This window comes from Cervus elaphus, chromosome 12, assembly GCF_910594005.1.
Source record: "Cervus elaphus chromosome 12, mCerEla1.1, whole genome shotgun sequence".
Lineage (NCBI taxonomy): Eukaryota > Metazoa > Chordata > Mammalia > Artiodactyla > Cervidae > Cervus > Cervus elaphus.
Window position 1 is genome coordinate 53,267,714 of NC_057826.1, and position 26,066 is coordinate 53,293,779.

General features: G+C 40.6%; 1 protein-coding gene across 9 annotated transcripts in view; it reads left to right on the forward strand.

The window, feature by feature from the left end:
• The window catches only part of TLN2 (talin 2), a 479,630-nt gene that overhangs the window by 190,457 nt on the left and 263,107 nt on the right, over positions 1–26,066 (forward strand). For 8 of the 9 annotated variants that reach the window (XM_043918839.1, XM_043918846.1, XM_043918844.1 and 5 more), the window contains exon 3: positions 17,172–17,236. The exons of the other annotated variant lie outside the window; for it this stretch is intronic. The gene's annotated coding sequence lies outside the window, so the exon portion shown is untranslated. The remainder of the gene's footprint in view (positions 1–17,171; positions 17,237–26,066) is intronic. 9 annotated transcript variants of the gene reach the window in all.

Consider the following 26,066-nt stretch of genomic DNA (forward strand, 5'->3'; position numbering starts at 1 on the left):
TCAGTCCCCTTACTCCAGCTCCTCCTTGGCACCCACTTTTCATGGAGAACAGCCATCCCATCCCACATAGAGAACAGAGCTCCCTGAGGTGCCCCCTGACCCACTTCTCGCCTCTCCCGGCCAGTGTCCAGTGTGAGCAAAGAGCTCTGGGGCAGAAGAAGCTTCCTCTGCCTTCTCCCCCCAAATTCTATTTCTCCAGGAGTCCCCCTCCTCCTCTGGGCTGTGGCTTCTTTCCTTCAGTCTACAAATTCAAATCCCTGAGTTTTTTAGCATCAGAACCCAGCATCCCCGTAATCCTGAGGGATATGCATTATTAACCCTTTTTACAGATGAGGACACTGAGGCTTAGAGGGGAAGTAGTTGGCCGGGCATGAACAGTGGCCATGGGGTGGGCGTGTGGATGCTGACTCTTTGCTCAGCCCTTGACCTTGGGTCACAGACATGGGGAGGACTCAGCTTTCTTAGTAGCCTTTCTGTCGGATGACCCAGTGCTAAGGAAATGGAGTCTGAGATTGATTGTAATTGAAGTGACAGTCAATGCAAGTCATTTGATGTTTAAGCTGCTTAACTCTCTGCTCCTTGATATTTTGGGTACCATCTGTCTTGTCATTTCAATGTTGAATTCTTTAGAGGCTGCCTCTTCAGTTTTCTGTCCCTCAGAACCTTTTGTATGTGGTTGATGCTTACTAATGAGTTTCTTACTCACCTAAAAATTTTTGGCTTTTAACTTCAACCTAGAAGGCTTTTTGAAAACAGCATTACTTGATTTCCGTGCATGTTTAATGAACACTTGACATTTTTGTTTAGTTGAGTTGTAATCATTCCACATGTGAACTTTAGTCTGTTTATAAATTAATAGTCAATCAGGACCCATCGCTTGCATATCATATCACAAAGTGATTTATAATCCATGGCATTTTATTTTATTTTTTAAATACATAAATATTTTTTAAATGCAAACTTAGCTTTAAAATGTATAAAGGTATAATTTATAAGCTATAAAATGTGACTCTTTCAAAAATTTAAATAACAGGCTGTGAACTGAAAAGGCTCAGAGTGAGAGACAAGAAAAAGTACTATGAATACATATAGTGACTTTTAGACTAACAAAAGCAATGATACCCCTCTAAATGCTTCCAGGTAGAAATAGCAGATCTTTTACAAAGGAAGAAGCTTGCCATCAGACTTTACTGTTTGCAGAAACACAGTTGAAAAATAAATTTTTAAATACTAAAAGAACTTTAAACCTACAATTTTTCTATCTAGCACAATATCATTTAAATATTAAAGTAAAAAAAAAATACAAGGGCAAAATAAAAGTAAGTTCAGGTATATGCCCTCAAAAACGTACCACCAAAAGCCAGCATTGAAAATATTTTTGTAGTAAATATTCAAGTAAAAGAGAAGTAATCCAGGAAATGTTGCAGGAGGGGTAGAAACTAGGGCTTATCAATACCTTAGTAAAGTGACTATTGTTTTACAACTAAGATCAAAGAACAGGAAAAAAGAATATATAAAAACCTCAACATTGATTGTGATAGGATTGGAGAATAATTGGGAAAATAGTGATCATCTTAAAAAAAAAAAAAAAAACAAAACTCCAGTGGATATGGTTAGGCAGTTTAAAAATGTATACATCCATATATGTCCTCTGGGACAATAAAGAAGGCCGAGCACCGAAAAAGTGATGCCTTCGAATTGTGGTGCTGGAGAAGACTCTTGAGAGTTCCTTCGACAACAAGGAGATCAAACCAATCAATCTGAAAGGAAATCAACCCTGAATACTTACTGGAAGAACTGATGTTGAAGCTGAAGCTCCAATACTTTGACCACCTGATGCAAAGAGCTGACTTACTGCTCTTTGCAGTAAGAGCTGATGCTGGGAAAGATACTGATGCTGGGAAAGATTGAAGGCAGAAGGAGAAGAGGGTGACAGAGGATGAGTAGGTTGAATGGCATCACTGATTCAATGGACATGAACTTGGGCAACCTCCAGGAGATGGTGAGGGAGGCCTGGTGTGCTGCAGTCCACAGGATCATAAAGAGTTGGACTCTAGCTTTCACTGATTGGGTTTGATTCCTGGTTGGGGAACTAAGAGTCTGTAAAATGCGTGGTATAGCCAGAAAAGAAAAAAAAAAAGAAGCTATAATTGAAGAAAAATGGCACTGTAATTGTAGAGGTAGAAATGTTATAGTGTTGTTGCAGGAAGAGGGACCCTTCCAGGGACCGAAACTGGGCTCTTGTCTAACACTCAGAAATGAATTGTCTAAGGAGATACATGTGCTGACAAAGCAAGAGATTTTATGGGAAAGGTCACCTGGGTGGAGAGAGCAGGAGGGTAAGGGAAACCAGGAGAACTGCTCTGCCATGTGGCTCGCAGCTCGGGTTTTATGGTGATGGGATTAGGTTCCAGGTTGTCTTTCCAGGTTGTCTTTAGCCAATCATTTTGACTCAGAGTCCTTCCTGGTAGTACACGCCTTGTTCAGTCAAGATGGATGCCAGAGAGGAGGATTCTGGGAGGTGGTCGGACATGTGATGTCTCCTTTGACCTTTCCTTTTGGTGGTGGCTTGTTATTTCCGTGTTCCTTACCAGGACCTCCTGTCATAAAACAACTCATGCAAATGGTTACTATGGTGCCTGGCCAGGGTGGGCGGTTTTAGTCAGTGTGCTTCCCCTAACGGTGTTATAGATCCTAATCCTAGCTGTGTCTTGGACATAGTTCTGCCTTACTCACCCTCTTTTAAGTGGTGGTTTTTCCTTCCTAAAAATGTAGTTTCTGCTCCCTTTCCCCTTTATTACCTTATGCCTCCTGACTCCTACACATGAAGAATGAGATGATCAGAAAATGAAGGATTCTGGTGGGTTGGTTTAGATTAGTGTTTCTGAAAGGAACCATCAGTAATTTAATTTATAATTTGTTTTGGGCTGACCTACTTTTGTGTGTCAATAAAAAATACAATAAAGATGAAATATTTAAAACAGACATAAACTATAAGCACTTTTATTTTTATTACATTCAACCAACATAAATACTTTGTCAAATTACTATAAAACTTTCCAAATGTTTACTCTCAATTTCTGTACTTGCGTTATTGCAGACCAGTCACAAACTAGTTGTGGGCAGACCACCCTGTGGATAGTGCTGGGCTAGACAGTGGAGGTTTTACTTAGTTCATCAATTTCCATGGAGTCCAGTGTTTTTGTTAAACTTTTTTGAAATTGCTCCAACGTATTCTGATCTCCGCTGATAACAAAGAAACACAGTTAGGAAGAGCTGTAAAGTCTACTGACCTTCAGAGGTCAGGCAGAATGTTAGACTTAAAAAAAAAAATCACTGTTCAACCATATGTGTAATCAGATGTTCATTATTTCGTCCATTGGAAACCAGTAGAAGGCAGGTAAGTGGCTTTCCTCCTTCTCATATATGGAGTATACCTAGCTCTCCTTTGTCTTATAGTAGAAATGTGAATTTGAGTATTTTCTCAGCTGCATACAGTGAAATTCTAATACTCAAGGTCATAGCAGCCAGAAGAAATGTTATATTTTGATTGCGAGATAAAAAAATAGGGACTGGGAATTGCTTTTTAAATAGCACAGCCTTTAAATGTTTTGACTTGAAGTCTGATGGGGTCTATCTGGTGATTACGTGATATTTTATGCTCAAGGTAGCTGTGATTGTCTTACTGGAACACTTAAATATTTAAATCTTAATGGGAATTGGCAGGAACCATTAAGGGAAGTATACAAAATAATTTGAAAGAGAAGTCTAAGTAAATTAATTCTAGCTTTAGGCTTGTATTCAAATAACACCAGTTATGGTGGGTTAACATGAAACCTATTTTTGTTGTTGTGAAAAGGAATTAGAATCTAGAGAAGCACTGTACTAGAAATATTGTACAATGTGTGTAATTTTAAATTCTCCAGTAGCCACATTGAAAAAGGTGAAATTAATTTTAATGTTTTATTTCACCATGTACATATGAACTGTTAACATTTCAAAATGTAATATGGAATTTGCTTGTTTATTTTTAAAAGCATCTTTGCTATAGTTTTTTTTTTTTTAATGCCATCCATAAGTAACCCACATTATTTTTCTTTAATATTTATTTATTTATTTGGCTGTGCTCAGTCTTAGGTATGACATGTAGGCTCTTACTTGTGGCATGCAGGGTCTAGTTCTCTGACCAGTGGTTTAAGTTGGGCCCCTTCCACTGGGAACACGGAGTCTTAGCCACTGGACCACCAGGGAAGTCCCAGTACAGAATGTATTAATGAGGTATTTTATATTCTATTTTACTAAGTCTTCAAAATTGGTAGACTTTATACACATTGCACATCTTGATTTGGATTAGCCACCAGTCAAGGGCTCATTAACCACGAATGACTAGTAGTCATGTTACTGGGTAGTGTAGATTGAGAACCGAAGCCCACAGTGAGTTAGATAATTTGCAGTTATGTGAGCAGTTTTATATTTGGATTAGGATTTGGTCTAAAAGAATTTCAAGGGAATTCATAGTTACCTTAGAGGGAATAGAAGGGGAATCTGGGGAGTCACCCCTCCTCCCCAAAGACATCTGGCTGTTTGTATCAGTGATTTGTAGCAGGTCATTTCTGTGGACTAGCTGCTTAGTTTCACCCAGGGGCAGGGAAGGAACTCAAGAATTGCTTTTGCTTATTCCATAAGGACAAAGACCAGGGGAAAGAGCCAAGCAGGACTCTGCTTTATAGTTTCTGTTTTTTCTTTGAGAGATTTAATTAAAATATATATAAGGAATGATTTTTTTTTTTTAATGCAAGGTTATTATGTAGGAAACTTGTTCCTAGAAGAGACTTTGCTATTTAAATACTGTATACTTGCTAATTCTGTTTTTGGCAAAGAATTACGACTGAAGTGACTTAGCAGCAGGTATAGACTAGGTTACTCTGGGTAGTGAAGCTGGTGCTGGGAATGACAAAGAAATGTAGAAAAGGGGAAGTTCTAGCTGTGCCCAAGCAGGTGAACTGTGAGCATCAGAGCCCTCCTGTTCTGATGTCCTCCTTGGGAGCAGAGACCTCCAGGGAGTGGCCGTGCGACTGTCCTGCCCACAGTCACCCAGAGAGCTCCTGTGCTGCCGGGAATCAGAATTCAAGCCTTCTGGGTCTGTCTTGAGTCATCCACGTCTTGCAGTATGCAACAGGGACAGAGAAGACGAGATGGCAATAACGTTATTGGATAAGCATAGAATTTTTCTTTTTTCTAAATGAAAGCAGCTTTTTGTGTATTTTTCAGATTTAAAAACTGTAGTTTTATAAAATAGTTATATTGAAGTGGGATAATAGTTGGTATTGCTTCAAAATAATCTCCAGTGAGGGAGATTTGCACAAGGAAGTAAGAGGGAGTTTGGACGAAATGAGAGTGGCTAGGAGTTGATAATTGTTGGAGCCCAGTGAAAAGTACTTTTGTTGTTATTCAGTTGCTAATTCTTGTCTGACTCTTTGCAACTCCTTGAACTTCCCTGTCCTTCACTACCTCCTGGAGTTTGCTCAGACTCATGTCCATTGAGTCAGGGATGCCATCCAACCATCTCATCATCCTCTGTCGTTCCCTTCTCTTCTTGCCTTAATCTTTTGCAGGATCAAGGTCTTTTCCATTGAGTTGGCTCTTGGCATCAGGTGACCAAAGTATTGGAGCTTCAGCTTCGGCATCAGTCCTTCCAATGAATATTCAGGGTTGATTTCCTTTAGGGTTGAGGGTTTGATCCCCTTGCTGTCCAAGGGATTCTCAAGTCTTCTCCAGCACCGCAGGTCAAAAGCGTCAATTCTTCAGCCAGCACTCAGCCTTTTTTATGTATGGTCCGACTGTTACATCCATACATGACTACTGATGATTACTTAGGGATTCATTATTCTCTTTATTAGCTATTTGAAATTGTTAATAGAAAGCTTTAGGTATTTAAATGGTACATGAAGTTGTAAAAAAAAAAAAAGCTCTGAAATCCATTATCCAACAGTAACTGCCATTAGCTTGAAAATCATCTATTGAATATTCCTTTATGTGAAGATGCCTTGAAGAAATACAGGAAAGATGTGAGTCTTGATGTTGCTCTTACAGACATTTTATTCCAGTTTTAGAGCCCAGAGATAACACTTTCAGAGAAAAAAGTCAGTGTTGGTTACAGGTGTATTTTACCCCAGGCCTTATGCTTATGTGGCCCTTAGGTTAGCTTGTGAAGGAGGTTCTCCTTCTGCCTTTTGCAGAGGAGTGGAGTGAGGCTCGGAGGACCCACACTGCTCTGTGCACTCAACATGGGTGTAAGGGAACCAGGATGCCACTGGCCGTGGGTGACTGGGCACCAGGCTTTGTGTTGGGCACGTGGACACCTTACCTGTTGGAATAGTTGGACACCTTATCTATTGGAATTATAGAATCTTGTGGAACCAGAATTGGAAGGAATGCAATATGATATAATGAATGGCCAAATGATGCAGAGAATCTACCAAGACCCGTGAAAACAGAAAGAACAGCAAGAGTAGGGGAAACCACATGGAAGGAAGGCTCCTGGGAAAAGGAAGAGCTTGGAATGACAGGTCAGGGAAAGAAGGAGGACACATATGGCTCAGGAGGATTGACTTTCGAAATGTTGTAACAAGAGGAGGAAATTTCAGTGGCAAAAGAGCTATTTCTTGTGGAGTATTTTGGTTTTGAATGAAATGTACCAAAATGAATATGTATAAGAGAACCATTGGCCAGTGGAACAAAGATCAGAGGGATTCAGCCTTTTGGAAAATGTATTAGGTGGCCATTCATGAAGACCAGAGTGCACAATAGTCAGAGATATGAGGGCAGCAACGTTACCTTTGAATGATGAATTATGAGGGATACAATAGCTACTGATCAGTCAAGTGATGACAAGTTCTTATTTATTAAAAAAAAAAAAAAAGTGTCCCTGATTTCACATTATGTATACCTGAGTAGCTAATTTGTTCTTGATTAGCCAAGCCATCCTCCCAAAAGGCCTTGTGTTCTTGTCTGTAATGCCTATTTTAAGCTGCCCAGAAGCTAATGAATTTCCACAATGCACCTTGATTCTTCCTGTTGCTTTTATGGTGCTCACAACACCTGGGCAGCCAGGTTTTGAGGGCTGGAAGAATAAGTGTTTAAATGAATTCATAGGAGTTTAATATTTCTCCTCTATGGGAAGGCCACCCCTTTCCCTAGGCCTGTGATATTCCATCGTTGTTGATGGGTTTTTCACTGGCATGGAAATTTAGATAGTTTACCACTCGAGAAAGTAGTATTCTCTCTGTGTGTCCTTCAGTTGAATGATTTCAGTACAGAAGAAGTTCTTGAGGAGCTAGTATGGAGGAGTAGCCCACAAGTTAAAGGCTGAGGTGGCAGTGAGAATAAGTGTGGGGGAGGAGACTTTCTCAGGGTCGCTTCTAGCAGGTTGGGTCTCTGCGCAGGACAGCCCAAGTTCAGCCTCATTACTCTCTGTTTGAGTGCCATCCGGTTGGCCAGGGGAGCCCAGGTCCTCCATCTCTGCTTCTGTAGGCCAAGCCCCCTTTGTCTCACTCTGAACCTCTCCCCAGGCTCTGCCATAGGAGTTTCCCTGGCGTCAGCGCTGGGGGTGGGGAGGGGCATCCATGACATCACACCTCACCCTTTTCTTCTTGCTCATTTTATTTCTACTTTCATAGACTTTATTTTTTGAGTACTTTTTGGTTCATAGTAAAATTGGCCAGAAAGTGATCACAGTTCCTACACGCCTACTCTCCACATACATACGCAGCACCCCCCTACCCCATTATCAACATCCCTCCCCAGAGGGTATGTTTGTTACAATTGATGAACCTCCATTGACAAATCATAACCACCCAAGGTTCATGCTTGGCATTAGGGTCCATTCTTGGTGTTGTATGTTCTATCAGCTTTGACAAATGTATATTGAGTTGTAGCCACCACAATAGCTTAACATACAATAGTTTCACTGCCCTAAAAATCCTCTGTACTCTGCCCATTCATCCCTTCTGAGCCCACAACTTCTGGGGACCGCTGATCTTTTTAGTGTCTCCATAGTTTTGCCTTTTCTGTAGTTTAATGCCATTTGGTTGGAATCATGCAGTATATAGCCTTTTTAGATTGGCTTTTCACTTATGATACACATTTAATATTCCTCAGTGTCCTTTCATGACTTGAGAGCTCATTTCTTTTTAGTGTTGAACAGTGTTCCACTGTACAGTGAACCTTTTTGTTCACTTTGGTGTAGTCTCTCACCTTGCCTTCCTAAAAGAAATGCTCTGCTGGTTGATGACTAACACTTGCCTCTCCTTGTGCGTCAGGTTGCACTGTGGGTCCCTGTGTGACTCTGCTCTCCCACAGGGTCCAAGCTCGAGTGAGCCAACAGATGTTCTTTAGGAGTTAGGATAGGGAATATAGCTTAGAGGGGGACATCTTATACCATCCTCTAATCGTTAAATCTCAAAGTCTTTCTTTGCTTTGAGATGGGGGAAAAGGTGTAATTATGAAAAGGTGTAGTTCCCTTATTGACAGCAGGCCAAACAGGAGAGACACTGACTCAAAGACACTTAGGTTTGTGGCAGGAGAGTGAGTCATCAACCAAAACCCCTGGGACTAAAAATGGAAAGCGGGGTGGCAGGATTAGGGGTTTTAACTGGAACCTTGACCTTGAAGAAGCAGGAAGGAGGTTCATGGAATGAGGCAGCCCCTTCTCTTCAGTGCGGGCGTGCATATACACATAGACACACACACACACACCCCTGACCCCATCCTGACCCTACTGTTGTAGTACTCCAGTCTCTTAAAGTTAACTACTCTCCTCCCTGGTGTCTCGAAGTTATTAATCATACTAGACTTGTTCATTCATTCTTCAGATACCTACCGAGCACACACTGGGTGTTAGGAACAGTGCTGTGAGCTGAGGCGAGAGCTCTAGGGGGAGTCATAGCTCCCGTCCTCTGACAGCTCACTGTCTTCTGTGGCCTATAGACGCTTAAAGAGATTATTTCAACATGATATGGTAAATGTAGAAACAAAGGTGTGGTCTATGAAGTCTCCCTGAAGTAGGTGGATCTTGATGGGGTGCTGGGTGAATAGGGGTGTGCGGAGGCCATTTTAGGCATGGAAGTTGGGAGGTCAGAGGGCACCGCAGGGAAGCCGTACAGAGAGTGCGGGGTTCCAGGTGGAGTGTGGGCTCACTGGTGCTGAGGCACTGACTGCCGGGACAGATGAAGCGGGGGTGCAGAAAGGGGCCCCAGAGATTCGTGCAGTTGGGAAGCTGAGGATAGACTCACATGGCTTTCTTAGACGGTTTACTCTGGGCTGCAGAAGGGTTGGCATGCTGGTGGCACAGGGCAGGGCTGCCGCAAGAGATGGGACTGTAATCCAACAATCCCACTCTTGGGCATATACCCATAGAAAACCACAACTCCAAAAGATACATGCAGTCCAATGTTCACTGTAGCACTGTTTACAATAGCCAGGACATGGAAGCAACCTACATGTCCATCAACAGAGGGATGGATAAAGATGTGGTACATATATACAGTGGAATATTGCTCATCCATAAAAGGAATGAAATTGTACTATTTGCAGAGACATCAATGGACCTAGAGACTGTCATACAGAGTGAAATGAGTTAGAAAAATAGGTAACGTATGTTAATGCATATATGTGGAATCTAGGAAAAATGGTGTAGATAATCTTAATTGCAAAGCAGAAATAGAGACACGTATAGAGAACAAGTATATGGATAACAAGGTAGAAATGGGAGGGTGGAATGAATTACATTAGGATATACATATATATACACATATATATATATATGCATATATATATATATACACACACACCATTGATACTATGTATGAAATAGATAATTATTGAGAACCTACTGCATATAGCACTGGGAACTCTATTTAATGCTCTGTGGTGACCTAAATGAGAAGGAAATTAAAAAAAGAGGGGGTATATGTAAACATATAGTTGATTCACCTTGCTGTACAGTAGAAACTAATGCAACATTGTAAAGCAACGATACTCTAATAACATTAATTTTAAAAAAGTAAAAAAAGGAAAAAGGGACTATAGCCTAACCAGAAGTTGAAAATTGCCAAATAGAAACACGCTGGCATTAATAGTTTTGTCAGAGGAATGGGCGTGGGAAAGGTCTAGTCAATGTGTTGAATGACCAAGGAAGAACTAAAACAGTTTTTTCCTACTCTTTCCTCCTCATCCCCTTAAAGAAAAAAAACATACTTGTTAAAAAATTTTAATGCATTATCCTATTTTGTTACAGTGAATTACGTTTAGCAAAAATTTTTAAATTTATTCTTTTGAATGTGTTGCAAGGGTTATTTTATACATTAAGTTCAGAATATTGAAGTTCTTTCTAATTCAAAAGTCAAAGGAAAAATACCCTTTATTTTAGAGAGGTGGTTTTGTGGGAGGGAATTACAAAGGATGGGAGATATTAGTAGGAATGAAACAGGCAAAACAAACTACTTTTGAGAAAAAAGAAATAGGAAATTGTTTTAGAGTAAGCATTTCAAAATCAATTTAAAACTGTAGACCATGTATTTTGGCCAGTTCATAAAATGAGTTGATACACTTATATAAGTTTATTTATTCTCTACTTTATTCATATAGCAGATAAGGAAATGGCTACCCACTAGTATTCTTGCTTGGAGAATTTCATGGACAGTAGAGCCTGGCAGGCTACAGTCCATGGGATCGCAGAGAGTCTGACACTACTGAGTGACTAACACTTATTCATAATAGTCAAATATTTGTGGAACATCCTTGTACCTGCTGTTCTAGGGCTGGAGGGATAGCTCTACACCAAGAGGAGTCCCTGTTCTTGTGAAAGCTTACATTCTACCTCATGTTATTATTTTAGTTTTACTTATATATAAACGAGAGATGGAGAACAGTGTATTATAGCATAACAGGGAATTCAGGGCATTTCTCAAGTTGTCCAGCTGTGAAAAGCATCTAAAGACTGAAGGAGGTAAAGCAGTGTAGTTAGAGCACTTCCCTAACCCTCCTAGTAAACAGAAGCTTCACAGTACTTTGCATTAATATTGTTTGCACTGTGACCTGATCTTTAGGGGCGTGGTGCCTGGCCTTGTCATTGCGTGTGTAGTGGGGCAGAATGAGCCTTCAATAGTCATTTGCGTAAAAGAACTAATTATAACATTATTTTCCAAACTGTTGACCTGGGCACGTGTACCACGACGTAGACCATGAAAGGTAAAGGAATCTGTGTACAGATAAGGTTGAGGCCTCTTATTTATATCCACATTAGCACATTGAACTGTCCAAAATGTTCTGCATTAAAGGAACTCCTTGATTTAAGCCAGCATTTCACACATGTATATTGAGAATCTTTTTTCACTCGTAACACCTCTTACTTCCTGGTTTGCTGGAAGAGGCATCCAGAGGGATTTTTGGAGCCTTTCTTTCTGCTTGCAGAGATCAAGGTCACGTATCATTCCTCACTTCTGAGGGCCATGAGCATTGGTACTTGGAGCTTGGCTTCACTGAGTCTCCTTTGACCCCAGGACCCAGTCTCTAGCTGGAAAGTCAGCCAAGGAAAGCCATGAAAAGAGAATTGTCATTTCCCTTGGAGTCAGATACCTTCTGACACAGTAGAACTGGACTCTAATTATTGAACTGTGCTTTCAAAGAAAATGTTCTCAAGGTTTCAGAGGAGAAAAAAATGATCCTTGGCAGAGGGTAGAATTGGAGGAAGTTGGAAAGTTGGAAGGATTTTGTTTTCACAATTTGTCCTCTTTTCTCTCTTTGGCTCTTCCTGTCTTTATTTTATGGCTACTGAAACATCACACTTGGTCTTTCTCTTCTTGGATTTTGTTTTTGAGCAATTAGTAATAAATGTGTCAAATGTTAGTGGTAACTTCAAGCTAAGAGTAGTATATTCTGCTCATGTTTGGCTAAAATCTAGTGGCTCTCCTGCCCCTTTGCTTGGTCTTGCTTTATAAAAGCCCCTTTGTAACTTTGGGCACCAAAAACACTTGGGATGTTGCCCATACAGGCCTATCTTCTTATTTTTATGTTCGTGTAGATGGTACCAGGGTAAAATTTGAGTGTCATGTTGCCCTGTTTTCCGTCTTTGATTGGAATATTAGGACAGATGTGTTCTTGGCTCCTTTGGGTCTGACCACATAGTGTGATTTCAGCCATATACATTGTGCAGGCTCTTCATGGCTTAAAACCCCCTTCAACTTGGCCCTGCATTCCTGTGGGGATTTTGCCAAGTGAGATGTGGAAACAAAGAGTCCATAAGACTCCTATGGTGAAAAAGTGCCTTGTGTTGTCCCAGATTACTTAATATGCATTTTGCTTCTTTACTGCTGTTCAGATGAATCATTTAAAGATGTACCTTTTACTGGACGCTTACTGGGCTCCATGCACTGTTAGAAACTTTACCCATCCATTTTATTTCTGCATCTGAAGTATCTAAGTATTCCTCTCTCTTCTCTAGTAATGAGTGATGTGGGACTTGGGGAGTTATATCTAAGTTTCCACAAGGAAGGAGGAGGTGGTCCACGATGCGCAAAAAACAAAACAAAACAGTTAGGTCCTTCTGTTGGTGACAAGCATTTTAGCCAGCAGCTTTTCTGCCTTTTGATCACGTCTATAAACACTTCTCAAAATACTCCAGAAAAGGTGGAACGTGGGAGCTGCCAAGAAGTTTATCATATGATCCAGAGAAGTCTTCTTAAAGGCAGCATTCCTTCAAATAACAGGCTCCTGATACCTTTAGAATAAATTTCTATTTAATTGGAAGGGTCTTATTCATGTTTAAAATAGACATTTTGAATAGGTAAGTGTCCTATGTAGAGACATATGCTGTCCTAGGGTTCTCTAGGGACCTTGCTCTGATCAGGCAATGAGTTTCTGCCTGTGGGCAGTGGCCATCGCAGCTCCCACTGAGCTGGAGGTCAAGCAAGGTCATGTTTGATTCTTGAACTTACCTCATTGTTTTAGATGTATTATTGCCTTTAATCCTCACAACAGCCCTTTTCCTGGGCATTATTACAGGGGAAGAAACTGAGGTACACCAAGGCCAAATGACTAATTGTTGTCATTCAGCCGCTCAGTCGTGTCCGACACGACTCGTGGAACTGCATCATGCCAGGCTTCCCTGTCCTCCGTTCCCTACCAGAGTTTGCTCATGTTCACACATGCATGTTCATTTAGTCAACGATGCCATCCAACCATCCGTCCTCTGTTGGTCTCTTCTCCTTCTACCTTCAGTCTTTCCCAGCATCAGGGTCTTTTCCAGTGAGTTGGCTCTTCGCATCAGGTGGCGAAAGTATTGAGCTTCAGCTTCAGTATTAGTCCTTCCAATGAATATTCATGGTTGATTTCCTTTAGGATTGACTGGTTTAATCTCCCTCCTGTCCAAGGGACTCTCAAGAATCTTCTCTAGAACCACAGTTCGAAAGCATCAGTTCTTCAGTGCTCAGCCTTCTCTATGGTCCAACTCTCACGTCCATATATGACTACTGGAAAAAACCATAGCTTTGACTATACGGACGTTTGTTGGCAAAGTGATGTCTCTGCTTTTTAATAGGTCTACTAAATGGCAGAATCAGGATCAGTCACTGTAAATCCCTGTGCTATTGCTCTTCCCCTAAATGCCATGTTCTGTCTCAAATCCTGATGCATCTCAGCCTCAAATATGGACTTACCTGGCTCCCCCATCTATGTACTTAGAAAGATGCCCCTGCCCAGGGGCAGGGGGCGGTCAAAACAGAGGCCAGCAGTGGGCACTGGGTGGCCTGCGGGTTTGTCTGAGTGATGCCATGGAGGCACAGATGTTTAGTTAAACCTTTGATGGCTTGTCTTTGAAATTGGATAGTCCTTTTTCTACTTTCTAGACAAATTTTTTTTTGGGAGAGGACCCTTTGGGAGGTTGAGGGGGATTAATTAGATTTGTATTTGACATCCAATACACCTCTGAAGGGATTTGTATGTTTGTTGCTTTTTAGCCAGGTTCGTAATTACAGTCTTAGGAGTATTCTTGTATTATATGGAACTTCTGAACCTTTAAAGATAGGGCAATGAGAAGAGTAAATTTGTCTGCTGGAAAGAAATTGAACATAATGGGCCCATTATGGGAATACATTTCTGTACTTTATAGTCTAAATAGAAAGAAAAAAAAAGCTTTTCATATGTAAATATAACCCAATAAAAATAAATCTGCAAAGTGGCTAAAACATGATAATGGAGACTATTTTAACAGTAGAAATAGCCCATCTGGACAAATATGTCCCCTTTGTTTTTATTCTTTTTCAAATAGTCTTTTCATGGGTTCTCATGTTAGTCAGGAAAGAGCTCCTCTATCTCTTGAAGTATTGAATAGTATTTTTGCCTTTGTTATACTAACTTTGAGCTGCCTGCTTCAGTTCCTTTGGCTGTAGGTCATAAACAATACACGGCATTGTATACAACAAATCTTCATTCATGTGATTACAAGATTTACTGTTCTGTTTTCAAATGGAATGGATGATTGAGAAGGTGGAAAATCAAAAGCAGCACTGTGTTACACGGGGTTCCTTTGGTCACAGATAACCAACTCAAGCTAGCTTAAGTAAAAAAAAAAAAAAGAGAGATTTATAATAAGGATAGAAGTGTGTCTTAGGAGCTTAAGGCAAGGATGAAGTGGCCCTCAGGAATGAACAGGAACCAGAGAGAAGGAAGGGCCCTCTCTCATCGGTGTTCACAGCGAGCACATGTGTCACACAAGCGTTACGAGGAAGGTGATGGAGGGAAAGTAGCAATCTATACAGTATATTACTTTACACTCAAGCGTGACATTAAAAAACAGCTCCACCATGTTCTTTGGGAAAAAAAATTCTTGCTCATTATATGAAATTCAAAGTTATAAGAAAAGCAGGAATGCTTTAAAATTCAGATAGTAGGGCAATCATTACTGTTTTAATAAACATCCTTTTACCATGTATAAGGACATCTAGAAGCACTGACATGCACATGCAGAAATGTAATCATACTTTGCATGGTCATTTACCTGTTTTATTTTATTTTTAAATTTTTATTTATTTATTTGTGGCTGCACTGAGTCTTGTTGCTGTGCACGGGCTTTCTCTATTTGCGGTGGCTTTTCTTGTTGTGGAGCATGGGCTCTAGGCACACAGGCTTCAGTAGTTATGGCACATGGGCTCAGTTGTTCCGCAACATGTGGGATCTTCCCCAGACCAGGGATCGAACACATGTTCCCTGCATTGGCAGGCGGATTCTTATCACATGTGCCACCATGGAAGTCTTGCCTGTTTTATTCACTCAGAAGTATATCATGGCTCTTTTTGTATCAATAAATATCATCAATAAATACATGTTTACTTGACATCTCCTATTTGTAAACCTTTAGGATACTTACTCTCTCTGCCTTCAGTGATTATAAACATGTTATGTGTATCCAGCTTTCTGCTTTCACAATAATCTATTTTGAGTAGATTCTTAGAGAAAGATTGTTAGATCAAAGGGTGTGCCATTTTACATGCTGACATAATTGCCAAAGTGGCTACATCATGAGCTGTGGCCATAACAACAGCTCCTGTCAGTCTTGGACATCATCACCAACCTGACAGATAAAAAGAGCTCGGTTTTCTGAAGTTGTATTTTCCCATTGTTCGTATAATTGAGTGTCTCTTCATGCATTTGTTACCATTCACTGTTCTATTTCTTCTCATGGGAAGTTTTATTAATTTGCTTCATCCATTTTGAGCTGGGGTATTAATTTCTTTACTGACTTTTTAAGAAGTTTTTTTTTTTAATACGGACCATTTTTAAAGACTTTATTGAATTTGTTACAATACTGCTGCTGTTTTTATGGTTTTTTTTGTGTTTTTTTTTTTTTTTATGTTTTGGTTTTTTAGCCTTGTGGCATGGGGGATCTTAGCTCCCTGACTAGGGATTGAACCCACACTCCATGTATTGGAAGGCGAAATCCTAACCACTGGACTACCAGGGAAGTCCCTCATTACTGGCTTTTAAGACATTTTCCTGTAAGGATAGCGACCTTTCATATAGCTCTTGTATGAATATTTTACTTAGTTTCTTATTTTACCCAAAGTATCTAAGTTTGTTTGTTTGTTGTCTTTCTTTTTTACTTGTTTTTGCCTTTCCTGTATTTGAGATTTTTAAAAAAAAAATGTTGCCAGCCAAATGTCTCAGTCGTTGTGTTTTACATTTTGATGTCATGTTTACAAAGGGCCTTTCTATCTTAATATTATAAAACTATTCATCTGTATATTTTTCTAGTACTCATTTGATTCTATTTTGAATTTATTCTCTTTAAATAGAGAGAGACGTGCTAGATTTTTCTCTCCTCCCATACAGCCAGCCAACATCTTTTATTAACTAGTCTCACATACCTACCCAGACTAGATTACATGCACTTGGTCTATTTCATATGAAACTTGGTTCTGCGGCTGCATGTTTATTGTTTGATTGTTTCATATATATGTTCTCACTCTGGCCATTGTTCAACTATTAACAGCATTAACTTTAATGTTTAATGCTGGCCCATTTTATTGGCCATAATCTATGATCGATTATGGTTCTTCTGTCTTTCAAATTGGGTTTGCATGGATAAGGTGCTAAATGCTCAGTTATCAGTGCCTCAGAGAACTGGGAGTGAGATGGGAACAGTGGAAGCAAAGCGGGACTGCTTCACAGACAGGTTTCAGGAGCTACAGAGGAAAAAAGTGAATAAGACAAGAGCTCATGGATGCTGATTTTAAAAACAACCAGTGCAGTGCCTGTGATTTTTGTTTTAAATATAGGTGGTGGCAGGAAGGATAATGTATATATTTGATCTTTGTTTAAATCTAGAGCCATTAAACATTCCCATCACAGGGAAGAAAATAATGAGTTTTGCTTCTTTGCCAACTGGAACGTAATGTTGGTCTCTGAAATAAGTGCCTTGGGACCTCGATTCCCTGTTGGTCAAGAAAATTCCCAGCCCATGTGTTGCAGCGGAAATTCATTGTTTCCTGAGTTATTTCCTTTCGCACTTAGTGTGGGGGAAATGACCAAATGTATAGATTGAGATTTTTTTTTTTTTTTTGAAAACTGATGTCTATAACATTAGTTGATTCTGATGGTTTTCATAACTGTTTTAGGTATTGCTGCTGAAGGATTCTCAGATGCTTCAGGGAAATTGACTTCACATAAACTGAGAATTTAGGTGAGTCTGTTAAAAAAAAATATTTTATTTTCAACAGGTCACCTTCCTGCACTGATAAAATTTTACAGAGCATTAAAACATTGTTGCTTCATATTGTCTTGTTTGATTTTTCTTTTTACCACGGTTCTGTGAGATAGGAGTGTAGCTGCCTGGTCTTATTACCTCCACTCTATGTGATTTTTTTCCATCTGCTAGTTTGATGGGGGCATGGTAGGGCTTGGGAAAAGGGGTTAGTAGCTGGTTTTTTACCTTATTGTGTGGATTCTTACTCACTCAAAATTTGCCTTATAATTTTGGAGATAGGGAGGGAAATACTGGATGAGAAGTTAATGTAGAACTTTCAGCAGTGTTTTTTTTTTTTTCTTAATTGGAGGATGCTTTACAATATTGTGTTGGTTTCTGCCATACATCAGCATGAATCAGCCAGAGGCATACATGTGTCCCCTCCCAAACTCCCCTTCCATCTCCCTCCCCACTCCACACCTCTAGGTTGTCACAGAGCACTGGGTTGAATTTCCGGTGTCACATGGCAAATTTCCCCCTGCTATCTATTTTATATACGGGAATGTATATGTTTCCATGCTATTCTCTCAATTAGCCCCACACTGTCCTTCCCTTACCGTGTCCACAGTTCTGTTCTCTAGGTCTGTGTCTCCATGGATACAGAGATTGTGGTACATTATATAATGGAATATTACTCAGCTATAAAAAAGAATGTATTTGTGTCAGTCCTAACAAGGTGGATGAACCTAGGGCCTATTATACAGAGTGAAGTAAGTCAGAAAGAAAAAGTCAAATATTGTATATTAACTCATGGATATGGTATCTAAAAAGATACCCTTTTTCCAGTAATGATGGACCTATTTTCAGTAATCTTTGTGCTGAAACAGTTTAGTGGTTCCTGGAGCCCTCCAGTGATGGGACACAATTGCTATAGTGTGAGATGAAGTAAACGTTGGTTACGGATTATTGGTTTTCCTCCTTTGGTTGTACTTGTTGTGCCTACCTGCTCCCAAGTAGTGTGTATGAAATGCCCTGGGCAGGGACAAAAGGCGGTCTTCTGCAGGTCTTGGCTGTGACTCAGTTAAAGTCTGACAGGTTAAAAAGGATTGGTTTCTGCTCCAAAACCATATCATGGCATAACAGATATATTAGTTCTTGACCAGCTGTGCAACTCTAGACGGGTTAATCTCTGCTAGGCTCCAAATCCTTATCTGTAAAATGTAGAGGCTGGCCCAGCCTCATAATTCCCACACTTTTAGATTTTGTGGAAGAGGAAAACAAAAAGTGAAGACCTATTTTTACTAGATTTTTCAGGCTGTACTTAAAGGAAGTTGGTAATTGTTTAAGCTGGATAGTACATGAGTGTTCTCTATTTATATGCTAATCTCTTTATTTTGTATTTACAATTTTTCATAAAGATTTTTCAAAAATAACTAGCATCTGCTAATATCATTTCATGAAAGAAGAAATATTTTAATACTGAAAAAGTAGGTGTGTCATGAATTTGACTTTTGATTGTGTTTAGCATTGTGACAAAGCTCTTTATTTCCTTCCTCTTGTCTCTCTGGTGACCACCGACCATTAAACATCAACTAGCGTAGGCCTGGGGACTGATTTCTGGGAAATATTAGGGTGCATGACTGATAAGAGCTCTTCTACCTCTAAAACTGTGTCATTCCTTTAAAGTGGGAAAGAAATATACTCTAGTTATATACATTGGCTATTTTCAGAAAGTACTGTGACAGTTGGCATGGTTGACTTCTCCGACAAGAAGTCAGAGGTGAAAAGACAAGGGATTGTTCTGCCGGGGAACTTAAGTGAAAATGGCTCGTCCATGTGAGCATTAAATTTAGCTGTGAGCCACCTTGCAGTCAGTGGAAAAATGAAGACGTGACAGTGTGTTGAGTTGTCTGATAAAAGTGTACAGAATTCTCGCTTCATACCACTGTGGACAGCCTCTGGACACGTGATATTTGATGGATAAGTGTCTGCCTGCAGTGTAGGGATACGAGAGCTAGGGGTGAGAAGGACTGAATATCTAACTGGACACAATTGCAAATGCCAAGTGTGAGAAATGCAAGGCTGCGAAGGGGTCAAGGACGTGGTCAAGAGTTAGGAGCTGAGGGCAGTGGGACCAGACGTATACAGGACAGGAAGGAGTAAAGGAGCCATCCTGCCCTGTGATCTTCTGGGTGTCTTGACATGGATGTTGTCTTTTGAGGATGTGCAGACAGCACTAGGCAGGTCAGTCTCAGTGAAGGGCCTGGGTATAGTGGACAGGAAACACATCAGATATACCATTGTTGTTCGGTCGCTCAGTCGTGTCCAACTCTCTGCGACCCCATGGACTGTAGCATGCCAGGCTTCCCTGTCCTTCACCATCTCCTGGAGCTTGCTCAAAGTCATGTCCATTGAGTCGGTGATGCCTTCCAACCATCTCATCCTCTGTCACCCCCTTCCCCTTCTGTCTTCAGTCTTTCCCAGCATCAGATACATGGCTTTCCCATCCATTTCAGATCCAAAAACAGTGTACCAGGTGTGTTCTTATGCCTCGGGTGTGTAGAGAATGGAAGAGTATGGTTCTTGCTTACTTCTCCTTGGAGATGTGGGGATGTGTTGGAGGGGTGGGATGGGTGGAGGGCATAGGCAATAATGGACTGAATTATGAGGACAGTGAAATAGTGTGAGGGAGGAGCTAATAGTTAAGATGATTAATTATTAGTTAATAGTTAATTAGCTAATAGTTAATAATTAGCTAATAGTTAACATGGTTAAAGATGCTGCATGCCTAACCCTGATTGCTTCAGGAATGCTGTGTTAACTATGGTCTTTGTTGATTGCAACATGGTGATGCAGTCCTTTTAAACTCTCCCCCCCACCCCACCCCAGTGATGTTTGGCTTTCTTGTGTTTTAACATTCCTAGTTCCTAGTTTCTGGGAAACTTAAATGAAATCTGACAGACTTATCTGGTTGTTTCCCCTTCTGTCAGCCTAACACTTGGTTTACTGCCTGATTTGTATGCTTCAGTTGGGTTGCTTCCACCCCAGGGATATTTATTTTACTTCCCACCCTACCCCCCCCCCCCTTTTTTAAAGGAAAAGCTGTATCAAACAATGATGACAATAACAGGAACACTTACCTTAAATGTATAGGAATAAGAGAGATGATCTGAAATGTTGACGTTTCTGGAAATGTCTGAAGTTATGAATAAATGCTGGAGGCACTTTTATTTTGACATAAATGAGAGGAAGTAGAATTGTAGGGATCTGGGCCAGTCCTACTCTGAATAAAATTTAAAAAATGAGCAATGTTATCAATCAGTCATGTTGTGAGCCTCTCAGAAGGCAAGGCCATGCTGGGTGAGATGTTGTAGCGATGAGCTATTAAATGTGAGACAGCCATGCTTCACAAGAATAAACATGATGCTTTAAAGCATTGCAAGCAAGTGAGAGAGATGAGAGAGATTGATGGAGAGTAGATGGAGGGGAGCATATGATAAATGATTTGTTTAGTGTTTAACTTAATGACTCATGGTATATTCCAGATTTGAGAATAGATGCAATAATCTGAACGTATCTCCATGTTCCCTGCAGGCTAGTAAGGAAAAATATTTTAAAACTGATTTTAAATGAAAAACATTGTTTTTGGCTCTTGGGGAATTTTTAGTTCCCAGTGCTGTTTAGGAGAGGATTGAATCTGTAAAATTCAAGGCAGGATCTACATAGCTATTTGTTACTCTGTATCAGTCACTTAAATGGCTATGTCAGAAAAGATAAGTTGTTCCTGTGCTTGCTTTTCTTCATTAAAAATGTAATCTGTTATGCACTTCTGTCTTCCTGCCATCTCCATTAGTTGGTTTTCCGAGGTGACTCTGTTTATCGACTGTAGGCATTGCCCCTTGCCACCCGCTGTGGGCTCCTGGAGTGGCTGGGAGTCCTAATTAGCATTATCTCCTTGATCAGGATTTCCAGACTTGTGCTGGGGTCCTTCCTCTGCTGTCTGTATTTGCTAAATGTTGCAGAACAACAACAGTAACCATTTCCAGATCGTTTTTCATAATTAAATTTAATCCATGGATGTTGTAGAATATGCTGTCTCTTAAGCTTTTTGGCTAATTATGCTCGTCAGTTAATTTCTTTCAAAATTCAAAAGCCTTCCTGGAGAACTTGAGATATGAGCCTTTGCTGTCTAAGAATTGATTCTATTTCATGGACTCCAAGTCTCTGAATACTTGTGCCTATTGAACATGTATCTTGAAAATGACTCTCTTGGTTTTTTTTTAGCTGTGAAGCCCCATATTCTGACAATCTAAAATGACCATCAAAGCCTTTCTATTCTGTTTACAACAAATCAGAATTGGACAGCTTTCCAGAACTGCAAAATGCCTACTGCACTTGTAGATTTTAAACATGACTTCGCTAAGATTAAAATAAAGTAAACACAGCGTAAAGCCAGCTGCAGTCTTCTCAACACACCACCGTCAGGCCTGGTAGAAGTTGAGAAGAATCCTCCTGCTGTGGTCTAAACAATGGTCTTATAGAGGATCTTTCATTTAAAAAAGAAAAAAACATTAAGTCAAAGTAATACATGCAAATGGCTAAAACAGAAAATGCTACAGTAAAGCTTCTCATGGAAAAGAACAAGTATCTCTCCTTTCTTCCTTCACTTACCAGCTTTACTTCTTAGAAGTAATCACTCTCCACTGTCCCCGCCACCCCCACCCCCATGGGTCATTTTTCCTGCTTGTTCGGTGATTTCCACATATATAAATATTATGTTTGCAGCACCATTTCTCCCTTCATCAGTTTTAAAAAGCAGTTTTTTGGTATCTTGTGATGGCTGTTTAGCTCTTTATGACCTTCCCACCTCCCTTCCTTCTATGGCTGATTCATGCTTTGAACCCTCCCTCTATGCCCTTGGATGACATGTGCAGCCTCTTCCAGTCTTAGAGGCACTATTTCTGTGTCCTAGAGTCACTAGTTCTTGTCTACCACCCTCCCCCACTCAACCTGTCCATTTTGGGCAGCTATACTTTGAATTTTATATTCTCAGGTATAATAGAATAATTATATTCTATTCTTTCATCCCTGGAAAGGTTTCCATGAGTTACCTATAACTCGATTCCTAATGTTAAAACCAAGAAACAGCCTTTTACTCTATCATAATTAGGTAGCTGCTGTCCCCATGGCAGTTCGATTATGTGGTGGTCATATCTCTTTCTCTCTGAGCCTGATGTCCTCACACCTAGGCCCTGCAATGGAGCGCATGTGAGTGGATCCTCCCTTGCACACAGCCCCAACGGTCTTGAATACAGCCTTGAGTCTTTTCCTAGTCTCTGCCTTCTCATCCCTGCTGGGAACCCACTTTATTTTTGGAGGTCTCAGTGGCACAGGCTTAAGCAAGAACTGATTTCTGGGTGTGCTACCTGCCTGTGAGCTAGTGCTGCTGGCCAGGAGAAGTTTTTGATGTTGTTGTTGTTTCTACTGCTGGAAAAGTAGTTTCAGGCTCTGGTGTCTATAAAGGGGCAGTAGCCTGGTCTTTGATATTGTTGTTGTTTAAACACTAAGTCATGTCCGACTCTTTTGCGATCCCACGGACTGTAGCTCACCAGGCTTCTCTGTCCGTGAGATTTTCCAGGCAAGAATACTGGAGTGCGTTGCCATTTCCTCTCCAGGGGATCTTCCTGAACCAGGGATTGAAGCCACATCTTCTGTCTAGGCAGGCAGATTCTTCACCACTGAGTCACCAGTGAAGCCCGATTGATCTTTGACCTTAACCACCATCTAATGAGGACCTGATGTGTTAGGCACCTCAGTACTATAGGCCCGGTGTCTATGGAAATCTTCACACCAGCCCCATGAAACAGATGTTACCCTTGACATTTTGTATACTGTGAAGTTGAGAATCTCAATGAGAGATATCTAAGATCTCCACTGGGAAGTGCTTCTTAGATTCTGGCACAGGCTGGGGGCATGGTGGCAGCTGTAGTTTGATAGATTAGAAAAGACTTCTGTCTTTTGCATGCTTTCTTCAACAAACCTCTATCTTCCCCCCCCCCAAAATTCCTGCTGCTCTAGGAGAATCAGCTCTGTTTTAGTTCCCATCTTCAACCTTGTGGCTGCACTGTGTGATCAGGGACTCCTTATACAGAATGACTGGAAATTGGAAAGTACTTACCTACTTAATGTCCCTTTTGTGAATTCAAAGGGATAAAGAGGGCTTTATACTCTTTGTCATGCTCGTGAACTGGAAAGGTGCTTTATCAATGGTGGTTATTGATCTAAGGGTTTTCTTAGACCTTCAAGTATCTGTGTGTGAGTTAGGTGCATTTGATTATCTTTTTTGAAAGTATTTATTCATTATTTATTTGGCTGTGCTGTGTCTTAGTGGCAGCATATGGTATCTTTAGTTGCATATGGGATCTAGTTTCCCTGACTAGAGATTGAACTTGCGCCCCCTGCATTGAGAGCATGGAGCCTTAGCCACTGGACCACCAGGGGAGTTCTCTGATTATCTTAATATGAGGTGTGTTTTGGTAGTTATTTTAGAAAGATTAGAGAGGCAATCAAGTTGTACTTTGAACACACTTTACTTTCTCTCATGAATGCACTGGTCAGAGTAAATCGTCTGGCTTAACTCTATTTACTGAGTTACTGTTATGACAGTGACCAGATGGATGGCTGTTGGGTCCACACAGTGTTGGCCTTCTCCCTCTCTGGGATGCTTGCCTTACTTACTAAATAGACCCCAGGTGGAGCTTTAATAGTGGAACCAGCAGTCTCTCCACTGTCTACCATGGAGCCGGTCATCTGCTTTCTGTGTCATAGCCCATTGAGGTGTCAGTGGCTGCGGATGGAGTTCCTCTTTGTCTCCTCTGCTAGGTCAAGGTGGTGGCATTAACATGGGCTCCTCAGTGCAAATAGTGCTTATTCTCCAAACATCTTGACCTATTTTGTGTATGTTCCCGAAATAAGCATGAAAGAGATGTCTTTAGAACAAAAATGCCTGGGCATGGCAACCGTCTTCAGTGTTCTTGCCTGGAAAATCCCATGGACAGAGGAACCTGGTGGGCTGCAGTCCTAAGGGTCGCAAAGAGTTGGACATGACTGAACGACTTAGCATGCATGCATGCTTGTTTATTTCTAGAGGAATTATCTGAGTTTAGTGAAATTGAGACTGAATGAACAGAGAGGGGTCAATATTTCCCTTGTTGAAGTGGTGATCAGAGGTGAATTCTCACATTTCAATTAGATAATGATTAGTCCAAGATGACCTTACCATCATCTTGCAAAGATAAATTCTGACTTGGCAATTTGTTATTTATCTATCAATTGATGGGTTGTCAGAGTAGGAAAGTGTGCTAAATGAAGAGTTGTAATACATATGAGACAATTTTGGTTCCATTGTATGAAGGTCATTGATCTTCATTTTATATTCAAGTGATATTTGGGCAAAAGTGATTTGGGGGAGAAGTCTCCTAGGATAATTTAAATCTTGGTTAAGGTTTTATCCCATGCCTAGAAACATAGCTTCTAGAAGACTGGGATAGAACCCAACCCTTGAGCAAGAGAGGGAAATAAGTGACATTTAAGAAGTCTTTTTTATTAGTCTTTTATTACCTGATCCTAAACATTCCCCAAGTATGTTTTATAGTCTTCCGTTTATTTACCTCTAAGGAGTGAAGAATGACTCGATCTCCGCTGCAGGAGAGCTTTTGGCTTAGGCATCTGGGTCACACAGGATTCTTGGTTCCTTTTTCTGTCCCACTGGAGAGTGTAACACAGGCCTGTTGGATAAGCTGTGTGGAGCAAGGCCCTCGTCCTCTCTGGTGGCCGCTGTTCACAGAAACTCGGATTCAGAGGAGGCACAGTCAATGCTCTGAGTTAGGAAGGACAGAAATAAGAGTTGGCCCTGGAGCACGCAATGACAGTGTCGTGTTTGGTCTGCAAGTTTCCAGGAAGAAAGAAGTTCCAGGAAGAGTGCAGAGGCATCAGTGACAAATGTGCAGGAAAGAGTCAGTTCAGAGAAAGAAGTGGCTATTTCTTGTAGGCTAGAACAGCCTTCCAAGAGAAAGGAGAATTTATTTCTGGCTTAATTGGTGTAAGTTTTGCTGTACATAGTGGAAAAGACTATAAATCCTGATAGGTTAAACAAGATAGAAGTTTATTTTCTCTTACCTAGGATGATCATCTGAGGTGGGCCAGGCAGCTCACAGAGCTTGGGTTCCTTCCAGGATGAGGAAAATTTGATACCTTACTTGGAGGCGAACATCTGTATCCAGGACTTAGGCAAAAATCCTTTATAGACAAATTTGCCCTAGAATATCCCTTAGGTAGATGCCACCTTAGATGCCAGAATTCTAGTGCCCACTCAGTCCAATACAAGTCTTATCCCAGCAATGAAAGAGCTTGCAGCTAAGCAGTTGGCTCCTGTGTGTTAGGGCTGTGTCGTAAACAATACGTTTACTTTCAGCATCCCAATAGGACCCCAAGAGGCATTTAGAAACTGGACAAACCTGGGAAACTATAAATTCTTACGTCCCTCTGCTGGTCGTTCTGGGGCTTATGTGCTCTGTGAGGACTGGGAATGAAATTGCCTGCCAGATTGATTTATTCATACCTCTGTATTAGGGAGACTTTCAAACATATCCAAAAGTTAAGAGAATTGTATGGTGAGCTACATGCCCATCACTCAGGTTCAATGATGATTAATTCTTAGCTGGTCTTATATCATGTATACCTTCCTATCTCCCACCAGTTACATGGAGGCATTGCTTTGCTATTTAATTTTTTCCTCTGTCAGTATTTCATTATATGTCCCTAATCG